The sequence below is a fragment of the Anabrus simplex genome, chromosome 13 (genome assembly GCF_040414725.1).
Source record: "Anabrus simplex isolate iqAnaSimp1 chromosome 13, ASM4041472v1, whole genome shotgun sequence".
Lineage (NCBI taxonomy): Eukaryota > Metazoa > Arthropoda > Insecta > Orthoptera > Tettigoniidae > Anabrus > Anabrus simplex.
Window position 1 is genome coordinate 31,474,159 of NC_090277.1, and position 13,181 is coordinate 31,487,339.

Below are 13,181 nucleotides of genomic sequence, written 5' to 3' on the forward strand. Positions count from 1 at the left end.
CATTTAGCTCAATACGCGTACTTCACTTAATTAGTTATGATTTAGGAGCGAGCTAAGAATATTTGTAAGCATGTGGGCCTGTAAGAACAGTGCCAAGATAATAACTTTAACTTAACGCACTAACATTTCGGGTGGAACTGAACATCGAAAAATTTGCATTTTTGTGTCTTCATATTTCAGACGGAGAGAACAGTTTCGATGTGTATATTTACGCGCATAGTTGCCTGCCTGTTTAAAGTAGACATTCCAAGGACGCGAACGCCTCATAGCCTGATAGTTACAGTTTCTAGTCGAGCAATGTGTAATGTTTCCCACATGTTGATCTGAGACATAATACAGTTGAAGTGCAGAGTGAGTGTGAAATTGACCTAGTAACGGTGTTAGATATGCGGAGGGTTGTCGCGCGGCGAAATGGGAACTGGTTTTCGCGGTCACATTAAATTACCCCGACTGTTGTAAATAGTTACTTGCAGGTTGTATTGACACAGTTGTTATAACCGTGGAGGAACTGACTGTTATAGTCAACGTCCGAGCCAGCAGTAGCAGGAAGAACGATGGGAACCCAATTTCTACGCCAGTATGAAGACCCACGGACGGAACGAATTCCAGTACAAGGCATCACCAAGAATATGGCTGGCTAGAAGGATTGGGAGCGGGATGGCCACACGCGGACGGCCGAATTGACAAAACGTTGAATATTAGATTTGCAATGTAATAATGTATTTGTGTATGTGTTGTAACGTAGGCAACAGGATAGGTTAGTTTCTTTTCATATTTAATTCCTGAAGGTTTAGCCGTTGATGGGAAGGACTACGTCATATTTCAGTAAAAATAAAGAAGCTAGTATATTTAAATGTATATAACTGTAAACTACATGTGGACTGATTGCCTGAGGTCACAGCTTGCCTTTCCTTTTAATGAGATTTTATAGCTGAGTGTTAACGTCGTTGCTTTCACAAGTCAGTTTCTTGCCTTCGGCCTTGCTTCTTATTGATTTGTTTTCCTTTGAAGTCTGAGACGCAGTGAACGTCTCGGGGGTTAAATGCTAATGTAAAAAGGATTTAAATTAGTCCGGAAATACTAGATTAGATAATGGGATTTCAAAGTCTACGAGAAGATGCCGTCATATTTTCTCTGATGTATTGCATGAAGTGTGGATGAGAATCTGTGGGATGGTGGAGATTGGATCCACGACCTCAGTTAGCGCCATCTTCATGATTATTTTAATGTAAATATATGTGTGAATTTGTGATTGGCTCACGATTTTCTCGAACACAGTTTCGTATTTCAAGTTTCAGTTTTCTTTAAATATTGGTATTATTATTGTTGTTACGGGGATACCCTTGGAGCAGAATGAGGTTAAACAAGGTGCGGGCTTGAATGGGTCTAACTACAATGTCAAGAATCGAATTTAAAACTTTAACAAAGGTTATATTTCTTTTACGAAAACAAACTTAACAATCTGTTTTCATGGCCATGTTACAGGTACAAGTAGCAATTATTAAACAAGATTGGGAAAAATCCAAGATTCAGAACCTTAACACTTTGGGCCTTAAGCCCCTAGTTTTACAATTTTACAAAGGAAGGGGAATTATTTACTGAGGGGCCGAAATCCCCTAATTCAAGAGCAGTTGTCCCAGAGGCACACTTTAAAATTACAAAACTTAAAAAAAGAGCTAACAGGCACTCCGTTTCTTTTAGCTTCCTCGAGGCGACCTCAAAAAATCTTACACTCTCTGGCCTTCCATGGCCCAAATTACAATTTGAAACAGGGGTACCTCGTACCCAACCTATAGGGCCTTTGAGGAAAAGAACAGGTTACGGAAATGGCCCGTATTGAGGCGTATACTTGCACTCCAGGATATGAACACTAAAACAACCTAAGGGACTCTAGACCGATGAAACAGGGGCTATTCACAAACTACTGAGGTGACTCGTATAGAAATTGCTTTACCACATTACAGAATGAAAAACAGTCATAAAAACGTAGTCACCTCAAACCAAGATGAAGGGGAGCTCGAGAGGGTAATTCACTCTCTGTCCCCGATTTACAATTAAAGATCTTACGAAGGTTTTACATTAGCCGGAAGAAAAATACATATTAGAAAAGCTTGTGACATAACGAAAGAGTCGGACCTTTCCCTCGGGTTAAACTGCGGAGGTAGCAAGAAAGTATAAAGTTATGTGGCCATTACCTTGTAGATCTTCTAGCTGCAGACGAAAGAGGCCACCCGCCTCCTGCTTGACACCCACACACTCAGATAGACGTCGATCAATTGGCCAAGAAACGAGAAAAGCCGCAGTTTATAAACCCTGAGGGAAGGTTCGAGATCATTCAAGAATAAACTAGCCACACTCTCAATTTTATTGGTAGATTTCAAAAGTAACACTCAGAATCGAACAAGAAGCCTGTGACAGGCTGGAAATTAATTACAGAAATTAGGGATTTGCTAGATTCAAAACTGGCGGAAATAAAATGGAAATATTGCCAACCAAAAAATAAATGAACATCAGTCAGTTACAAAAACCTAGAAATAAAAAACTTCTTTAAATTATAGGTTCTTTCACTTTGCACCAGTGGGTATGATCATAAAGTCTTTGTAGTGTCGTCTATGGGAGAATGTCCAAACTTCTTGATGAATGGCGAACAAAACAAGGAGAAATTCACTCAGTTTGGGAAACTGCATAATAACAAAATTGCACTCGGTGGTGACATCTTCTGATTAAAGTTCCAAGTTGGTGTATTTTCAATTTCAGTGTTTTACCAAAAGAGGAGTTAATTTAGGCCCTGAATTTCAATGCGCGGCTTTGGGGTGTACCTCCCGGTAATATTATTATTATTGTTATTATTACTATTACTATTATTATTATTATTATTATTATTATTATTATTATTATTATTATTATTATTATAGCGATTTTTCTCGAGTTGAACGGGTAAGATATTTCTGTAACTTTCAGATTTTCAGACATGATCTACAGAGTGTCTATGTGGTAATTTATCAGTTTCTAGTTATTGTATCATTACAGAGTTGGCCATTTTATTTAAAATTTAACGTTAAGAGCGCGAGTATTCAGGTATTTGGGCAGCGCGATATTGTGTTTTCTTGAGAGCGAAGGTAAGACGGCGTCATTTTTATTTGTATCAGTTTTTGCATATTTAGGACCGGTGATATTTTGTGTGATGTTGAGTAAGGTGACGCGTTCCTCAGTTAACAAAGGCCTGCGTTTTATTGCTTGAGCAACTTGTCTCGAGTAGACTTGTGAACAGCGTGTGTTAAGGGTTGAACCCCTGATGATTTTGGTATTTGCTGAATCTCCGCATTTTAGTCATTGCGCCGTTTGATAGGCGAGGATGATATGTGTTTCTACCACGGAGACTATTTGCGTCAAGTAATTTATTTCAGGAAACCACATTGATTTATGTGTGACGTTTCGAGGCCCACCAGGTGATTGGTTTTGTGTCATGTGATCTATTTCATTAACCTACTGTTGAATAGGAAGCGATTACTTTTATATCGCAACGCTTAGTTTTGACTTGTCTTTTATATGACCGCAGTGGGGATTATTTTTGTCATTTTCAGGGTCCAGTTTTGAGTTGTGTGTTGAAGGTATTAGCCTTCACTGTTACTTTCTTCAATTTTTGTGTCAAGTCTTTTTGTGGTTTTGTGCCATGTGATCTCAGGAACCTACGTTGAAGAGGAAGTGATTTTTCAAAGTGTAAATTTACCTCAATATTTACCTTCGAGACTGTGTGTGAGTGAGAGTTACGTAAATGCGGAATGCTTTTCTTCTTAGCAATGCCGGGAAAATAGGGCAACATGTCTTTTGTTCTTTGATGTGTGTATATTGTGCCATTCATGTGATTTGTATTGGTGTGTGATTAAGACACACAGTTGTTTCTTGTGTTCATGAGTATACCCATGATCGAGGACATCATCATAAGTGCTTTTTATTTCGTTTATGCCACTGTTTGTATCCTTTTCAGCTGAAGATGTCCCGCATTAGGAGTGAAACAGGTACTATTTTAAATATCACTGCATAGACTAGCAGTACATAACTATCAAGTATTGGAAGGAGGGATTCTCCATTCAACCTAATCCTAGTTGATACAGCGATTTATTAGACAAATTTTTCTTCGTGCCAGTAGTCATTGAATCGAGTGGTACATGGGGTGATGAAGGCCTCGGTTTTATCAAAGAGGTCGGCCAACGGATTGCACGGATTTCCGGCGATAGGCGATCAACTGTGTATCGTATTGAGAGCATCAGCATAGTTCTAATGCGTGGTAATGTCACATCCATTCTTGGGACATTACCGCCTGGAAAAGAGCTGGATGAAGCTTTCATTCTTTAATGCATGACTTTGTATTTTGTGACATTCAGGATATGACTATTTAAATGTATAAAATAAATGTTTTCAAGAATTCAGTTATTTCACTTTTTATAATAGGAGCAGAGGTGGTGTGCCACTGGCTGTTTAGAAAGAGAGATTGGCTATAGCGAGGAAGACCAGATACACTAATAGACCACATTTTTATTGAACGATAATTTTTTCATGAAGAGAGATTTACTTCTTTGCAGACAATACCGTTGTATAAATAAGCTAATACACTAAGTTGTATGATACATTTTATAATGTGTGTGTATCAAAGTGAATACATTCAGCAAACAGCAGGAAATTTCATTTTGTAAACGCAATCGGTTCTTTCTCGTCTACTCTTTTATCAACATGTGAAGAGCTTATCTCCATTGATGCTGTTTCTATGCCTGTAGGTACCAAGATTTACTCGCTATATGGCTTTCTATTATTGTGCACTTTGTTGACTTTGAGAAATGGCATTCTTGATATAATGTGGAGTTTAAAAATATTCATACTTTGGACAAGTCCACGACGGTAGGTACTCTCAAATCAGCTGACTGAGTTTGGCACTGCTGCTCGCCTATTTTCCTCCTCCATCATATCTGTCAAATTCAGTCTTATCAAACCTGCACTTTTGCTACATACTCAGATCAACCTATGTGGTCGTTTTGAGCATTATTGTTAGTGTGCCAGTAGAACCTTAGCATGGTTCTGCCGCCACCTCCACCTCCGGCCCTCATGAGAAGCTTCCATCTCATTGACCTCTGGTAAGATTATTGCTATGCTGGCTAAGACTGCATGCTTAACCTCACGTCCGCCTTCTTGGAGGGGCTTAACCTTACTTTTTACGCGTAAGAGAGCAAGCCAAACCTCATGGAGGGGCCTGACCTCAGTTTTACGAAGAGATGCCCTTCCTGACGGCTAAGAGAGCGAGCTTAACCTCACAGACGCTACCTTGGAGGGGCTTAACCTTACTGTTTAACGCAAGACAGCAAGCCTAACCTCACAGCCACTATCTTGGAGGAGCCTCACCTCAGTTTTACGGCCAGATGCCCTTCCCGACGCCATCTGGAGTAGTAGGGCAATGGGTATTCTCGAGACGTTATTTTGAGTAGTAGGACAATGGAAATTAGCATAAGAGAGCACACCTAACTGCATGGAGGAGCCTAACCTCTGTTCTACAGCCAGATGCCCTTCCCGACGCCAATTGCACATGATAGCGGCTATACACAGCTCCTTGTGAGACGGCTTAAGGGCGCTTGCGCAAGATTGATACTATACATAGACTCTTACGACACGGCCTAGGGACGCTTGCGCAAGATGGCGGCTATATAATTGCACAAAATGGCTGCAATACTTAGGCTCTTATGAGACGGCTTAAGGGCGCCTGCACAGGATGGCGGCTACACATAGGCTCTTATGCAGAAATATGACGGCTATGAGTGATTGCGCAAGATGGCGGCTGTACACAAGCTCTTATGGAGATAGATGCTGGCCATGGGCGATTGCACAAGGTGGCGGCTGTACACAGGCTTATATGGAGAACGCTAGCTTAGAGGCTACTGCACAAAATGGTGGCTGCTCTTATCAGATGGCTTAAGGGTGCTTGCGCAAGATGGCGACTATACATAGGCTCTTATGGAGAAAGATGATGGCCATGCACCCATGCGCAAGATGGCGGCTATACACAGGCTCTTATGAGGCTAACTCCTGGAATGTGGGTCAGAGGTTACTGTGCAAGATGGCGGCTGATCTTAGGAGACGGCTTAAGGTTGCTTGCGCAAGATGGCAGCTATACACAGGCTCTTATGGAGAAAGCTAGCCCAGAGGGCTACTGTACAGGATGGCACCTATACATAGGCGCTTATGGACTCTTCCTCCTCCGAAGGGACACAGTCGCGCTCCTCCTCCTCCTCATCCGTATAGCAAAAAGGCACCTCTTCCTAGAAAAAGGGCAAATGGGTAAAAAGAAAACCTCCTCATCTGTGGGGGAACGGGCTACTCTTACTTGCAAAAGGGCTGTATGGCAACAGAGCACCTTCTGCTAGCAAAAGGGCATAATTACAAAAGGGCACCTCCTCCTAGCAAAAGGGCAAAAGGGATACTCTTCCTCGCAAAAGGGCTAAAGGGCACCTTCCCTTAGCAACGGGCAAATGGGCAAAAATAATACTTTCTCATTATCTGCAGGGCAAAAGTGCAAATGGGCTACTCTTCTCCCAAAAGGGCAAAACGGCTCCTCCTCCTAGAAAAGGTTAACAGGGTTCTTCCTTATCTGTATGGGAAAAGAACTCAAGCTCTTCCTCCTGGCAAAAGGGCTGAAGGGCTCCTCTTCCTCGCAAAAGGACTCCTCCTTACAGTTACTGAGGTTAGCTCCATCCCTCCTCTTACAGACAGATGTTTTCCTCATTTGAACGTTAAATTACAAACAAATATACTTACGTTATGTAGCGTTGTCCTCTTTGCATAAGTTTTTCGTTTGAGGAGAAAGCGGTAGGAGAAGGAGGCGGTAGGGAGAAGGTAATACTATTTTCTGCATGCAAAAATATTGTAGGATAAGCAAGTTCTGTATCCGACAAGACAAAATAGGTTCAACCTAGTTGCAGAATGCATTGTAAAAATATAGAATTGACATGCTGCATGTCTTTATCCGACAAGACAAAACATTTTGACTGTTAAACAGACAATTTTTATCGCTACTGTGCTATATGTTTCTATTCGTCAAGACAAGTTACAATTAGCACACACTGGAATTGATTGTAGAACAAGACGAAACATGTTGGCTATCAGTGTTTAGAACAGAAAAGCTTATACCGCAAAACATTATAAGATTAATCTCTCTGTTGATACAATCGCACTCTTATGCAATCAGCGCGCACACATAGAATTGCGAATGTTGTATATCTCTATCCGACATACTTCATCTTATTCACTGCAGATAAAATGATTACTACATAGCAGAGGATACCTTTGTCCTAAGGAGATGTATTTTGCGGGATTCGAACTCATGCAACAGAAAAAAAATATCTTTAGTTTCTGTAACAGAAAAAAAATTATACTACTGTGCAGATAAAATGATTTTACTACTTAGCAGGGGATATTTTTGTCCTACATGATATTATGTTAAGGAGAAAATTTATGGATTCACACCCTGTTCTAACACAATAAAAAATCATAGGATTGAAACTTTGTTTGCAAGGGAGAGGAATAGATGTTTACTTCCTTTCAAATCCATAATCATTACTATTATGCAGATAAAATGAGCTGTTCGAAAGGACTCTTCCTCCTCCTTATCGCTCCTTCCTTCTAGGGATAAAGGGCTAATGAGATAGGGTGCCTCTCCTCCCTTTATCTGGGCTTGAGACCGGCTTTACATCTAGAGGCGGAGTTAACACCCTAAGAAAATTTCAACGCTTCATTGCTATCGAAACAAGTTAAGTTTGTACCTGGAAACGCTACTGCTGAAGCAAGTATTACATCACAACAAGTCGCTACACATCAACTGTCTGCATATAGGCTCATAGTTCACAACAAGCCTATGTTACCTTCTGTAGACATAAGATACTGTAAAGACCCTAACGTACACGTAAAACGTTTGCAACTGCTAAGAGCCTATCAATATTCTCGTTACACAGAATATAAAGGAGATATTTTTGAAACAGGGTAAGAATTACGTCCTGTAGCTCTCTCTCTCTCGACAGTATAACAGCTTAAACTCCTTCCTACATTCCCAGCGCTTACCCTCACGTAAGTCATCCTTGTGTAGTATATACTCGATCGAGTGGCTATGTTCGTATAGATTATTTTCCAACATTCTTCCTTCCTTAGGGTGTTAACTACACCTAGATTTGTACAGCCGGTCTCAAGCCCGGATAATCTGCATAATAATAGTGATTATTGATTTAAAAGGAAGTACACTCCTATTCCTCTCCCTTGAAAACAAATGTTCAATCCTATGATTTTTATTGTGTTAGAACAGGGTTTGAATCCATAAATATTCTCGTTAACACAATATGATGTAGGAAAAAGGTATCCCTGCTAAGTAGTAAAATCATTTTATCTGCGCAGTAGTATGATTCTTTCATTCTGTTACGGTAACTACACAGGTTTTTTCCTGTTGCATGGGTTCGAATCCCGCAAAATCCATCTCCATAGGACAAAGGTATCCTCTGCTATGTAGTAATCATTTTATGTACAGTGATTAAGAAGAAGTATGTCGGATGGAGATACACAACATTTGCAATTCAATGTGTGCGCGCTGATTACATAAGAGTGCGATTGTATCAACAAAGAGATTAATCTTACAATGTTTTGCGTTATAAGTTTTTCTATTCTAAACACTGACAGCCAACATGTTTCGTCTTGTTCTACACACAAATTCCAGTTTGTGCTATCTGTAACTTGTCTTGACGAATAGAAACATATAGAACAGTAGCGAAAAAAGTTTTCTGTTTAATAGTCAACATGTTTTGTCTTGTCGGAAAAAGACATGCAGCATGTCAATTCTATATTTTTACAATGCATTCTGTAAGTAGATTGAAACTGTTTTGTCTTGACGGATATAAAATTTGCTTATTCTACAATAATTTTTCATGCTGAAAAATGTATTACCTCCTCCTACCGCTTTCTCCTCAATCGAAAAACTTATGCGACGAAGACAACGCTATATAACGTAAGTATATTGGTTGTAATGTAACGTTTAATTGAGGAAAGCATCTGTCTGCAAGAGGAGGGATGGAGCTAACCTCAGGAAATGTAAGGAAGAGTCCTTTTCCATTTTTCCAGGAGGAGGCGCGAGGAAGAGGATTCCTTTAACCCTTTTGACAGAAGGAAGAGCTCTTTAGCCAAGCAGATAAGGAACAGTCATTTTGTCCTTTTGCCAGGAAGAGTAGCCCTTTTACCCATTTGCCCTGTAGATAAGGAGAAAGTATTCTTTTTGCCCATTTGCCCTTTTGCTAATAGGAGTTGCCCTTTAGCCAGGATGAATAGCCCTTATGCCAGGAAGAGAAGCCATTTGGCCCTTTTTCTTATAGGCGAGGAGGAAGTGTTCCTTTTGCCCACTTGCCTTTTTGCTAGGAAGAGGTGCCTTTTTGCTATACGGAGGAGGAGCACGGCTGTGTCCCTTCAAGGAGGAAGAGTCCATAAGAGCCTATGTATAGGTGCCATCTTGTGCAATAGCCCTCTGGGCTAGCTTTCTCCATAAGGGCCTGTGTATAGCTGCCATCTTGCACAGTAAATTCTGACTCACATTCCAGGAGTTAGCCCCATAAGAGCCTGTATATAGCCGCCATCTTGCGCAGGGGACCATGGCCATCAACTTTCTCCATAAGAGTCCATGTAAATCACCTATGGCTGTCTCATAAGAACCTATGTATAGTCGCCATCTTGCGCAAGCACCCTTAAGCCATCTGAGAAGAGCAGCCACCATTTTGTGCAGTAGCCTCTAATCTAGCGTTCTCCATATAAGTCTGTGTACAGTCGCCACCTTGTGCAATCGCCCATGGCCAGCATCTATCTCCATAAGAGCTTGTGTACAGCCGCCATCTTGCGCAATCACTCAGAGCCGTCATATTTCTGCATAAGAGCCTATGTGTAGCCGTCACCTTGCGCAAGCGTCCCTAGGCCGTGTAGTAAGAGTCTTTGTAAAGTAGCAATCTTGCTCAAGCGCCCTTAAGCCGTCTCACAAGGAGTGTATAGCCGCTATCATGTGCAATTGGCGTCGGGAAGGACATCCGGCCGTAGAACAGAGGTTAGGCTCCTCCATGCGGTTAGGTGTAATCTCTTATGCTAATTTCCATTGTCCTACTACTCAAAATAACGTCTCGAGAATACCCATTGCCCTACTACTCAAGATGGCGTCGGGAAGGGCATCTGGCCGTAGAACTGAGGTGAGGCCCCTCCAAGCCAGCGGCTGTGAGGTTAGGTTTCCTGTCTTGCGTGTAAACAGTAAGGTTAAGCCCCTCCAAGGTAGCGTCTGTTAGGTTAAGCTCGCTCTCTTAGCCGTCAGGAAGGGCATCTCGTCGTAAAACTGAGGTCAGGCCCCTCCATGAGGTTTGGCTTGCTCTCTTACCGTAAAAAGTAAGGTTAAGCCCCTCGAAGATGGCGGATGTGAGGTTAAGCATGCAGTCTTAGCCAGCTGAGGTCAATGAAGTGGAGGCCTCTCCCGAGGGCCGGAGGTGGAGGTGGCGGCAGAATCATCCAAAAACTGTCTACCTGTGCTCTATATCGCCGGTAATAATTTGGTAACGCTATGTTGAAATCTGCAAACAAACGAAAGTCCTCTGCCTGTTCATAGTGGGTAGTTCGATAATCAAGGAAAGCAGGATTATTACTTTATCCAGAATAATGTGAGAATGGATAATTACTATTTGAAAATCAAAAATGCCTGAACGCTAGAGTAATTAGTTTGAAAATAGATACATTCTCGTAAGACATCAGGGCCAGAGGAAAGCTGTAGTGGACAGCGGTAATATCAGGCCTCCTTTACCGTGCAGCTTTTTTATCCAAATATATAAACGACTGAAACTGCAACAATTACTGTCGAAAGGAAAAACATGAACAACTACATCCATCAAATTCAAAAGAAGACTTAATCCTCTAGCACACAAGTAAAGGATCACGATTGGAATTGCTTTCTAGACATCACTGATTGCATACATATTTCTCAGTGTAAAAACTGGTCACACCATAACAGTACAGTGACCGCATGGAACATGCAGCGGCGGGTTTTCATCTTAATATCCAAGATGAAAAATGGGAGTGTCAATTTTATCCATTCTCACGAAACCGCTCATGTTATTTCCTTCGACATCTCAGTACATTTCCAGTAGCTGTCATCTTGAAATTTAAACGCGGAACTGAAGCTTAAGACCTACTCATATATGAGAGAAATTGTGAAGCCTACGTTCTGCCGGGTAATCAAATCTCCAACCATAAGATTGCAGGAATAAAGTCAATATCTAAGAGTAGAGTCGCCAGCTGTCACGATTTGATCCTGAGTTTACAGGTTTGGTATCTCAACTCCGGGCTCCGGAGTCAAGTACAATTTATTTGTGTAAAGTAATTTAATAATAGTATTATTGACTTTACGTCACACCAACTACTTTTACAGTTTTCGGAGACGCCGAGGTGATGGAATTTACTCCCGCAGTACTTATCCGTGTCTGTATATCTAACGACACGAGGCTGATGTATTTTATCACCTTCAAATACCACCGGACTCACCCAGGATCGAACCTGCCAAGTCGAGTTCAGAAGGCGAGCGCCTCAACCGTCTTTGCCATTAAGCTCGGCAAAATATTTAATAGTGATGAAAGAAAAATACATACGATCATTAATCTTCTCATTGCATTTTTGGCTGTTATCGTGGGACAGAATGATCTATTTGTTGCTACCTGAAATGTTTAAATTAAAACACATACTAACGCACCGCTATAGATTGATAATCGATGCTATTTCAATCTAAATCGTAAAGCTTAATACATACAAGGTAGATACAATACCACTTATGCGAGCAAATCAGACAAAATTCACATTTAAATAAAAAACAGCCGATAAATTATTGGTTTCCAGTTTAGGTGCACCAGAATGAAGACTCATCAGCATTGATGAAGAATAAGCCTAGACAGTACGTTCTCTCCCGTGTGGCAACACGTATGTTGACGGTGAAAGAGCATAACTTTCACTGGCAATTATCCTGTCTTAATAATCAGTTGACCGCATGCCTGAACATTCCAGGTCAGGTGTGATTGGGATCGTGCAGTGAACTCCGGGGTGCCCTCCAGAAGACTTGCAAGTATTAGGAATATATCGATAAAGAACACTTACATTTCATTCTCACTGACCTTGTTCATAAAGTCCTGGAATTTATAGCGTTGTCACCGTAATCTTCTCCATCATGGTGAGGAATTACCATTTATAAGTACGTACGTACGTTATCAGATAAAATCTCCTGTGTTAATGGCAAGAAAAATTCATACTGCGATTAAATTTATGGAAGTGAAAAGTACATTACTGCAATTGAAGAGCTTGTCCCTTCTTTGACCACATTGCACAACACTTAAAAAGTTTGTCATCCTCGTTGTCGTGTTATTTTTTCACCACTTTCTAAATTATGTTTAGTGGAATACAGATGTTTCCAGTCGCGTTGTAGGTTATGGAACTTTCCATTATCGACCTTTGTAATATAAATTTTCTGATCTCATTTGTTGGACCAATGTAAAGGACACTATATCTTCAGAATTGTATGAATAAATGGCTTGCGTTATTTTTCTGTAATGTTCTGCGTAATACAAGTCAGCTATAACTAAAGTTTCCCATGTAGTAAGTATAGGGTGAGCAGGATGAAGAATACGCTGTGCACTTTTCCTACATTTTAATGTTTTCCTTTCATCTTCCATGTTTTCTCTAATTTTGGCCATCGCATTTCCACAACAAACATGTATATGTTTCCATATATTATTGATACGCCTGGTATTCAACTCAGTTATTGTACGATAGTAATGCAGCTGAATCTTCAGCACTCAATAAATAACTTTAATGATTTCAGTGATATGTTCTGCGTATTACAATTTAGCTTTAAGCCAAGTGCCTCACCTTGTAATAACACGAGGCGGTACCTTGCATCGTTGTACCAGAGCCCCAAGCCACGAGCAGAATTCAATACGGATGTCCTTACTAAGAAGCAACATCGAAATCGGTTGTAAGCAAATTTCCTTATACACTGAAAGAAAATAACTTCAGATCTATAGAAATTCAGTAAACAAATTGAACCCTACCAGACAACGATCCCAGGACCTCATATGGACAGATTTTAGCGCGCC